Raw genomic sequence first — 9,066 nt, forward strand, 5'->3', positions numbered from 1 at the left:
GAGAGACATATTGACATTAGAAACAACCTTTCACATAGAAAGGAGGAACCTCCCATTCTAACTGTGAAATGAACTTGGATTGTGTTTTCTGGTTTGTTGGTGTGACTGAGATTCCATCTTTGAGCTAGTAAGCCAAATCAAGATGATGCCATCTTATCAAGAATGATGCTAGAGAGAGAGACAGAGAGAGAGAGAGAGAGAGAGAGAGAGAGAGAGAGAGAGAGAGAGAGAGAGAGAAGGTACGTTGTAACATGGGCTTCACAAAGAGTGGTGCAAGCCATAACAAGGCGTTGATTTAACAATACTCAAGAGAGAGCTGCGTGAAAGTTTTTTCACGTGTACTTTGTCTCGAAGAGAATCACAAAATCAAGTTTAGACGGCCTATTTATGAATGCTGGAGAGAGAGAGAGAGAGAGAGAGAGGAGAGAGAGAGAGAGAGAGAGAGAGAGAGAGAGAGGGTACGTGGTTGACAAAAGCCCTCCCCCTTCTATTTTATTGTACCAACCTATTATGGAGTTAGCCCAATGTTAAAACTATTGTAACATGGGCTTATAAATAAATGATGTCTCGACAACCCCACATGAGCATGTGTGTGTGTGGAGAGAGAGAGAGAGAAAGAGAGAGAGAGAGAGAGAGAGAGAGAGAGAGAGAGAGAGAGAGAGAGAGAGAGAGAGAGAGAGAGAGAGAGACATTAGGGAAAACCTTTCTGTAGAAAGTTTATGGCTATAAGATGAGCATGGATTATATATTTGGGTTTGGTGAGTGACGGAGATTCCATGTTTGAATTCAAGATGCCATCTCAAGCATGACTAATCGAGAGTGTAAGTTTTGCATCGTGTAAGTTTTTGTCATGTACATGTGCTCAAGCTTATGTATGTATATCTTTAGTGCAACATCACGTTTCCTTATGTCCTGGAGGGAATCTGAAAATCAAGTTTAGACATAGGCATATATATCAATACTCCTGAAGGTGGTCTATCCCTAGTTGATTACATTGTGAAGAGAGTGTGGCTAATAGAAACGATCTCAAGGCTTATCATACAATAATCGAAGGGATTCATTCCACATGCCAGGAGCATCATCATCAGTCAATGAACACACATTGCTTGATGCCTTGTTTTGTAATGGTACTACACACACACATTGAGAAAGAATACATATATATGCGTATGCATGATAATGCGGCACACTGCTTCGTTTTTACAAAAAGGATTATTATGATTTAAAAAAAACTAGAATCCTTAGGTACCCTTATCCTCTTGATTGCTTGCACCTGTCCATTGTCCAACGTTCTTTGAAAGAACGTGTATACTTCCTTCCATTCACGTATAATTATCTTGAAGCACTTGAATGAAGATGGACACTGCAACCCATACCATTTCTGGTCTGTTCCTCACACCTCTTCGTATGCATGTCTTTCTCAAGTATATATGAATAGCTTATAGAGCTTGAACGAGCATGAACATCAAGCCTATGATTATACTCGATGTGAGGAATCGTTGGACATCGATAGAGCAGAGTACGTCACAAGGTAGATAATTCCAAATTCATTACGACATTTGAATCTGAGTTACATGTCATTCATCAAGTCATAAGATTTTCGAGCTCGTTTGTGTGAGTGAAGTATTTAAAAAAAACCATACATAAAGTATGGCGGGGAGTTGGCATAGTTCTCCCCGAAATTCAATAAACATAGGAGAACGTGGCCTTCCCCCGTTTCCCAAATAGCAATTTCGATATTGAAAGTGGACCAAAACACCTTCAGTGTTGAAGGCGATCATTAGTCCTACGTATTGATTTGTGTGATACAAAACTCATTTTCAAATGTGGTAATGAATTTGTAATTTTCCAATTTGTGAGGTACTTTTGAATCCCTATGGAACATAAGAACGGGCTTCAAGCTCATCGATTTGTGAATGTCAGTCTAGCATTTCTTCCAAGTATGCTTTCAGATTCATGTTCATTCGAGCATCTCAAATATGCTCTATGCCCAAGCACTCACACAATCTTGTTTTACAAGCTTCAGAGCATGGAGTGCACTTGGTTTTGATGAGATGATGATGATGATGTGTGTGTGTGTGTGTGTGTGTGTGTGTGAGATGAGAGAGAGAGAGAGAGAGAGAGAGAGAGAGAGAGAGAGAGAGAAAGAGAGATGTACCTACTTGCGTTTACCGTGTGTCAGCACAGCAAAAAGCACAAGCTCTAATCAACCTGTATAGGCTTTGTGATTGTAGTGGTTGGACCTTTCAACACACACATCCATCGATTTTGCCGATCCTTCTTGCCTATGTTGCTTTCTAGCTTCTTGCGCTCTATTGGGGTTGTGCGCTTCGCTTGCTTTCTCTCACATAAATACCACGTTAATGTTCCTCTTGTATGTAAGGAACTTTGATGATATGCCCGGTGTGCTTGTTGATTCAAACAAAAAAAACAAGGAGAAGTTGAAATCCACAAGAAAACCCACGAATCACAGGTTGCCAAGATCCATCTTCTTTGTAGACACTCTTGGTGTCGCAATGCTTTTTAGCAAAGAGGCAACATCATCTTTTTAGCAAAGAGGCTTGGTGTCGCGATGCTTTTTAGCAAAGAGGCAACATCGTCTTCGCTGAGCTTTCATGGAAGCAAGAACCACCGCTCTCTTTCTATCTCCTACATGAAGGCGAGAGGCTTTCGTGTGGGGCTCACCAAAGATATGAGGGCTCTTTTGTTGGGACCAAGCACCGTAGAGTCTCACTCGATCAGAAAGCTGGAAAACCCATTGTTTCTCATAAAATACACGCAGGCTTTTTACATGAATCAGCGTAGCATATTGCCCCAAGATTATTGTGAGCGAGCTTTTGAAGGAAAGTTTTTTGAGCTATTTTTAGGAAGCTTGTTATTTAACGAGCTTTTCAAGAAATTTCGGTAATTTATTTTTATTAACATGCCACGTGGTTTTCTCTCCTTTCATGCTTTTTTGCAAAGATGTTAGGCTACCCAAGGTAAGGAAAATCCCAAGCTCATGGACAAGAGAAGGGAGGTTAAGTCCCACACCGAGAGTAGGATGTGGGACATAGGTCTATTTATCAACGAGAGAGAGAGAGAAGAGAGAGAGAGAGAGAGAGAGAGAGAGAGAGAGAGAGAGAGAGAGAGAGAAGATCATTTTAATGTGTAGAAAATACTTAAAGGGTCTATGTGAGACTAAAATATGTCATATATGATCGTTAGGGATGATCCACCTCGAGACTGAAAAACGTAGCTCCTAGGAGATCTAAAGACTGCTAATGGCTTCTTTTTCCTGCTCTGCTAACGAATATCGTAGCTCTTAGGAGGGCGGGCAAAGAACGCTTGATTCAAATGGGAGACCGTCATTTTGCTATTGTTTTTCCTAGCAGTATCATCAGCCCCACCACCAACGACGACCGATGTCGCACGATGACTTGTTTTGTTTTATTATTATTATTATGTTGATTAAAGAAAAAAGAAAAATCCCAAGAGAGAAAAGGGAGGGAGGTTTATTATTAGTCCCACATCGAGAGTAGGATGTAAAACGCTTAACCTAGAGGATGCAAAACGGGGGCCAACAAGACCTTCATCCCGGGTGCAGTAGCGCCTTCGATCCGCGTCAGCGGAGGGACGCGTGGGATCGGACGCGTGGCGCACATCTTGTGGCTTCTTGGCTTCTTGTGTCAGTTGGCTAGCTGGGCCGCATGGCAAGGAAGAAGCCATGTTTGTTTGTTTTTTTTTTTGGGGGGGGGTTAAGGGGGCTTCTCCTACTGTTTGTTGGCTGGCGGTTGTGGAGTACATGATGCTGAGATTGCTAAAAAGGGGACTCTGGTGGACAGAGAGCTCAACACCACAGTAAGTCTCAGACAAGCTTTTGGATTTTGCAGGTACGTTGTAACGTGGGCTTCACAAAGAGTGGTGCAAGCCATAACAAGGCGTTGATTTAACAATACTCAAGAGAGAGTTGCGTGAAAGTTTTTTCCCGTGTACTTTGTCTCGGAGAGAATCACAAAATCAAGTTTAGACATAGGCCTATTTATGAATGCTGGAGAGAGAGAGAGAGAGAGAGAGAGAGAGAGAGAGAGAGAGAGAGAGAGAGAGAGAGAGAGAGAGGGTACGTGGTCGACAAAAGCCCTCCCCCTTCTTTTTCATTGTACCAACCTATTATGGAGTTAGCCCAATGTTAAAACTATTGTAACATGGGCTTATAAATAAATGATGTCTCGACAACCCCACATGAGCATGTGTGTGTGTGTGTGGGGGGGGAGAGAGAGAGAGAGAGAGACATTAGGGAAAACTTTTCTGTAGAAAGTTTATGGCTATAAGATGAGCATGGATTATATATTTGGGTTTGGTGAGTGACGGAGATTCCATGTTTGAATTCAAGATGCCATCTCAAGCATGACTAATCGAGAGTGTAAGTTTTGCATCGTGTAAGTTTTTGTCATGTACATGTGCTCAAGCTTATGTATGTATATCTTTAGTGCAACATCACGTTCCCTTATGTCCTGGAGGGAATCTGAAAATCAAGTTTAGACATAGGCATATATATCAATACTCCTAAAGGTGGTCTATCCCTAGTTGATTATGTTGTGAAGAGAGTGTGGCTAAGAGAAAGGATCTCAAGGCTTATCATACAATAATCGAAGGGATTCATTCCACATGCCAGGAGCATCATCATCAGTCAATGATCACACGTTGCTTGATGCCTTGTTTTGTAATGGTACTACACACACACATTGAGAAAGAATACATATATATGCGTATGCATGATAATGCGGCACGTTCCTTCGTTTTTACAAAAAGGATTATTATGATTTTAAAAAAACTAGAATCCTTAGGTACTCTTATCCTCTTGATTGCTTGCACCTGTCCATTGTCCAACGTACTTTGAAAGAACGTGTATACTTCCTTCCATTCACGTATAATTATCTTGAAGCACTTGAATGAAGATGGACACTGCAACCCATACCATTTCTGGTTTGTTCCTCACACCTCTTCGCATGCGTGTCTTTCTCAAGTATATATGAATAGCTTATAGAGCTTGAACGAGCATGAACATCAAGCCTATGATTATACTCGACGTGAGGAATCATTGGACATCGATAGAGCAAAGTACATGACAAGGTAGATAATTCCAAATTCATTACGACATTTGAATCTGAGTTACATGTCATTCATCAAGTCATAAGATTTTCTAGCTCGTTTGTGTGAGTGAAGTCGATCATTAGTCCTACGTATTGATTTGTGTGATACAAAACTCATTTTCAAATGTGGTAATGAATTTGTAATTTTCCAATTTGTGAGGTACTTTTGAATCCCTATGGAACATACGAACAGGCTTCAAGCTCATCAATTTGCGAATGTCAGTCTAGCATTTCTTCCAAGTATGCTTTCAGATTCATGTTCATTCGAGCATCTCAAATATGCTCTATGCCCAAGCACTCACACAATCTTGTTTTACAAGCTTCAGAGCATGGAGTGCACTTGGTTTTGATGAGATGATGATGATGTGTGTGTGTGTGTGTGTGAGAGAGAGAGAGAGAGAGAAAGAGAGAGAGAGAGAGAGAGAGAGAGAGAGAGAGAGAGAGAGAGAGAGAGAGAGAGAGAGAGAGAGAGAGAGAGAGAGAGAGAAAGAGAGATGTACCTACTTGCGTTTATGCACCCGTGTGTCAACACAGCAAAAAGCACAAGCTCTAATCAACCTGTATAGGCTTTGTGATTGTAGTGGTTGGACCTTTCAACACACACATCCATCGATTGCCGATCCTTCTTGCCTATGTTGCTTTCTAGCTTCTTGCACTCTACTGGGGTTGTGCGCTTCGCTTGCTTTCTCTCACATAAATACCACGTTAATGTTCCTCTTGTATGTAAGGAACTTTGATGATATGCCCGGTGTGCTTGTTGATTCTCACACAAAAAAAACGAGGAGAAGTTGAAATCCACAAGAAAACCCACGAATCACAGGTTGCCAAAATCCATCTTCTTTGTGGACACGCTTGGTGTCACAATGCTTTTTAGCAAAGAGAACTTTGGTGATATGCTCAGGGTGCTTTTGATTCACACACAAAAAAACGAGGAGAAGTTGAAATCCCCAAGAAAACCCACGAATCGCAAGTTGCCAAAATCCATCTTTCTTCTTGGTGTCGCGCGGAAAAGCTTTTTAGCAAAGAGGCAACATCATCTTTTTAGCAAAGAGGCAACATCATCGTCTTCTTCGTATGGGTGTCTTTCTCAAGTATATATGAACAACTTATAGAGCTTGAACGAGCATGAACATCAAACCTATGATTATACTCGACATGAGGAATCACTGGACATTGATAGAGCAGAGTACATCGCAAGGTAGATAATTCCAACTTTCATCGCAAGGTAGATAATTCCAACTTTCATTACCACATTTGAATCTGAGTTACATGTCATTCATCAAGTCATAAAATTTTTGAGCTCGTTTGTATGAGTGAAGTATTAAAAAAAACCATACATAAATTATGGCGAGTCGGCACAGTTCTCCCCGAAATTCAATAAACACTCACACAATCTAGTTTTACGAGCATGGAGTGCACTTGGTTTTGATGATGATAATGTGTGTGTGTGTCTGCGTGAGAGAGAGAGAGTACCTACTTGCGTTTATGCACCCGTGTCAGCACACCAAAAAGCACAAGCTCTAATCGACCTGTACAGGCTTTGTGATTGTAGTGGTTGGACCTTTCAATACACACATCCATCGATTGCTGATCCTTCTTGCCTATGTTGCTTTCTAGCTTCTTGCGCTCTACTGGTTGTGCACTTCGCTTGCTTTCTCTCACATAAATACCACGTTAATGTTCCTCTTGTATGGAAGGAACTTTGATGATATGCTCGGTGTGCTGTTGATTCACACAAAAAAACGAGGAGAAGTTGAAATCCACAAGAAAACCCACGAATCACAGGTTGCTAAAATCCATCTTCTTTGTAGACACGCTTGGTGTCGCGATGCTTTTTAGCAAAGAGAACTTTGGTGATATGCTCAGGGTGCTCTTGATTCACACAAAAAAACGAGGAGAAGTTGAAATCCCCAAGAAAACCCACGAATCGCAAGTTGCCAAAATCCACCTTTCTTCTTGGTGTCGCGCGACGATGCTTTTTAGCAAAGAGGCAACATCGTCTTCGCTGAGCTTTCATGGAAGCAAGAACCACCGCTCTCTTTCTATCTCCTACACGAAGGCGAGAGGCTTTCATGTGGGGCTCACCAAAAACCGCGTAGAGTCTCACTCGATCAGAAAGCTGGAAACCCCATTGTTTCTCATAAAATACACACAAGCTTTTTACATCAATCAGCGCAGCATATTGCCCCAAGATTATTGTGCGCGAGCTTTTGAAGGAAAGTTTTCTGAGCTATTTTTAGGAAGCTTGTTATTTAACGAGCTTTTCAAGAAATTTCGATAATTTATTTTTATTAACATGCCACGTGGTTTTCTCTCCTTTCATGCTTTTTTGCAAAGATGTTAGGCTACCCAAGGTAAGGAAAATCCCAAGCTCATGGACAAGAGAAGGGAGGTTAAGTCCCACACCGAGAGTAGGATGTGGGACATAGGTCTATTTATCAACGAGAGAGAGAGAGAGAGAGAGAGAGAGAGAGAGAGAGAGAGAGAGAGAGAGGATCATTTTAATGTGTAGAAAATACTTAAAGGGTCTATGTGAGACTAAAATATGTCATATATGATCGTTAGGGATGATCCGCCTCGAGACTGAAAAACCTAGCTCCTAGGAGATCTAAAGACTGTTAATGGCTTCTTTTTCCTGCTCTGCTGGCGAATATCGTAGCTCTTAGGAGGGCGGGCAAAGAACGCTTGATTCAAATGGGAGACCGTCATTTTGCTATTGTTTTTCCTAGCAGTATCATCAGCCCCACCACCAACGACGGCCGATGTCGCACGATGACTTGTTTTGTTTTATTATTATTATTATTATGTTGATTAAAGAAAAAAAGAAAAATCCCAAGAGAGAAAAGGGAGGGAGGTTTATTATTAGTCCCACATCGAGAGTAGGATGTAAAACGCTTAACCTAGAGGATGCAAAAGGGGAGCCGACAAGACCTTCCTCCCGGGTGCAGTAGCGCCTTCGATCCGCGTCAGCGGAGGGACGTGGGCTGGGATCGGACGCGTGGCGCCGCTGTGCAGGACCATCTTGTGGCGCGCCCATCTCCAAGCCTGGAGTGGAGGTATTGGCACCTTGCCGGAGGGTGAGGTTGTCTGCCATTCCCTGCAGTGGGGGGGACCGCGTGTCAGGCCGGGAACGGAGCAACGATTACCCCCCTCTCCCGGCAGTGGAGGGATAACGCCAGCCCTCGTGCGGCTGCCGACCATCCTCACGACGCCGCCACTGCGAACCCCAGCCTTTTTCTAATTCTCTTTTCCAATTGATAACGACTCGGGCACAGAGCTATAGCTAGGCACCCACCTTGGTGGATATATATATATGTAATGCCAATCGTGGCTTTTTGGCCATAGCTCAAAAGGTAGGTGTCAGTTGGCAAGGAAGAAGCCATGTTTGTTTTGTTTGTTTTTTTGGGGGTTTAAGGGGGCTTCTCCCATGCCACATTGTCATACATGTCAGAAAAGACACCCCCTACTGTTTGTTGGTGGCTGGCGGTTGTGGAGTACATGATGCTGAGATTGCTAAAAAGAGGGGACTCTGGTGGACAGAGAGCTCAACACCACAGTAAGTCTCAGACAAGCTTTTGGATTTTGTGGACTGCACTGATTGTAGGCAGGCATGGGCATGATCAAAGCGCATTAAGTACAAGCATTTCAAGGGTGTCTTGAGAAATGCTGTCTCACGTTTGTTGGCAGCTTGGGGAAGCATACAAGCATAGACATTGGCCACTAAAGCCACGTTCAAGGAGGTCCAACCGTCCATCACACGGACATCGTGTTGGATCCAGGCCTTGCAAGGGCTAGTAGGCCCGGCAACCACCACATACTGAGGCGACCGCGACCAAGAGTCCAGTTGTTGTTGCAACCATACATGGATGGAGGCTTTGGTTCTGTGGGCGACCACAACCACCACACATTTGAGGGGACCTTCACAATCATTGGG

The 9,066-nt window shown here is 42.8% G+C and overlaps 1 pseudogene; it reads left to right on the top strand.

Moving 5' to 3' along the window:
* The first annotated feature begins 8,161 nt into the window (after positions 1 to 8,161).
* LOC147630943 (signal recognition particle RNA) lies at positions 8,162 to 8,308 on the top strand (annotated as a pseudogene).
* The last annotated feature ends 758 nt before the right edge of the window (positions 8,309 to 9,066 follow it).

The sequence above is a fragment of the Cibotium barometz genome, chromosome 15 (genome assembly GCF_041138505.1).
Source record: "Cibotium barometz isolate CiBa-2024 chromosome 15, ASM4113850v1, whole genome shotgun sequence".
Lineage (NCBI taxonomy): Eukaryota > Viridiplantae > Streptophyta > Polypodiopsida > Cyatheales > Cibotiaceae > Cibotium > Cibotium barometz.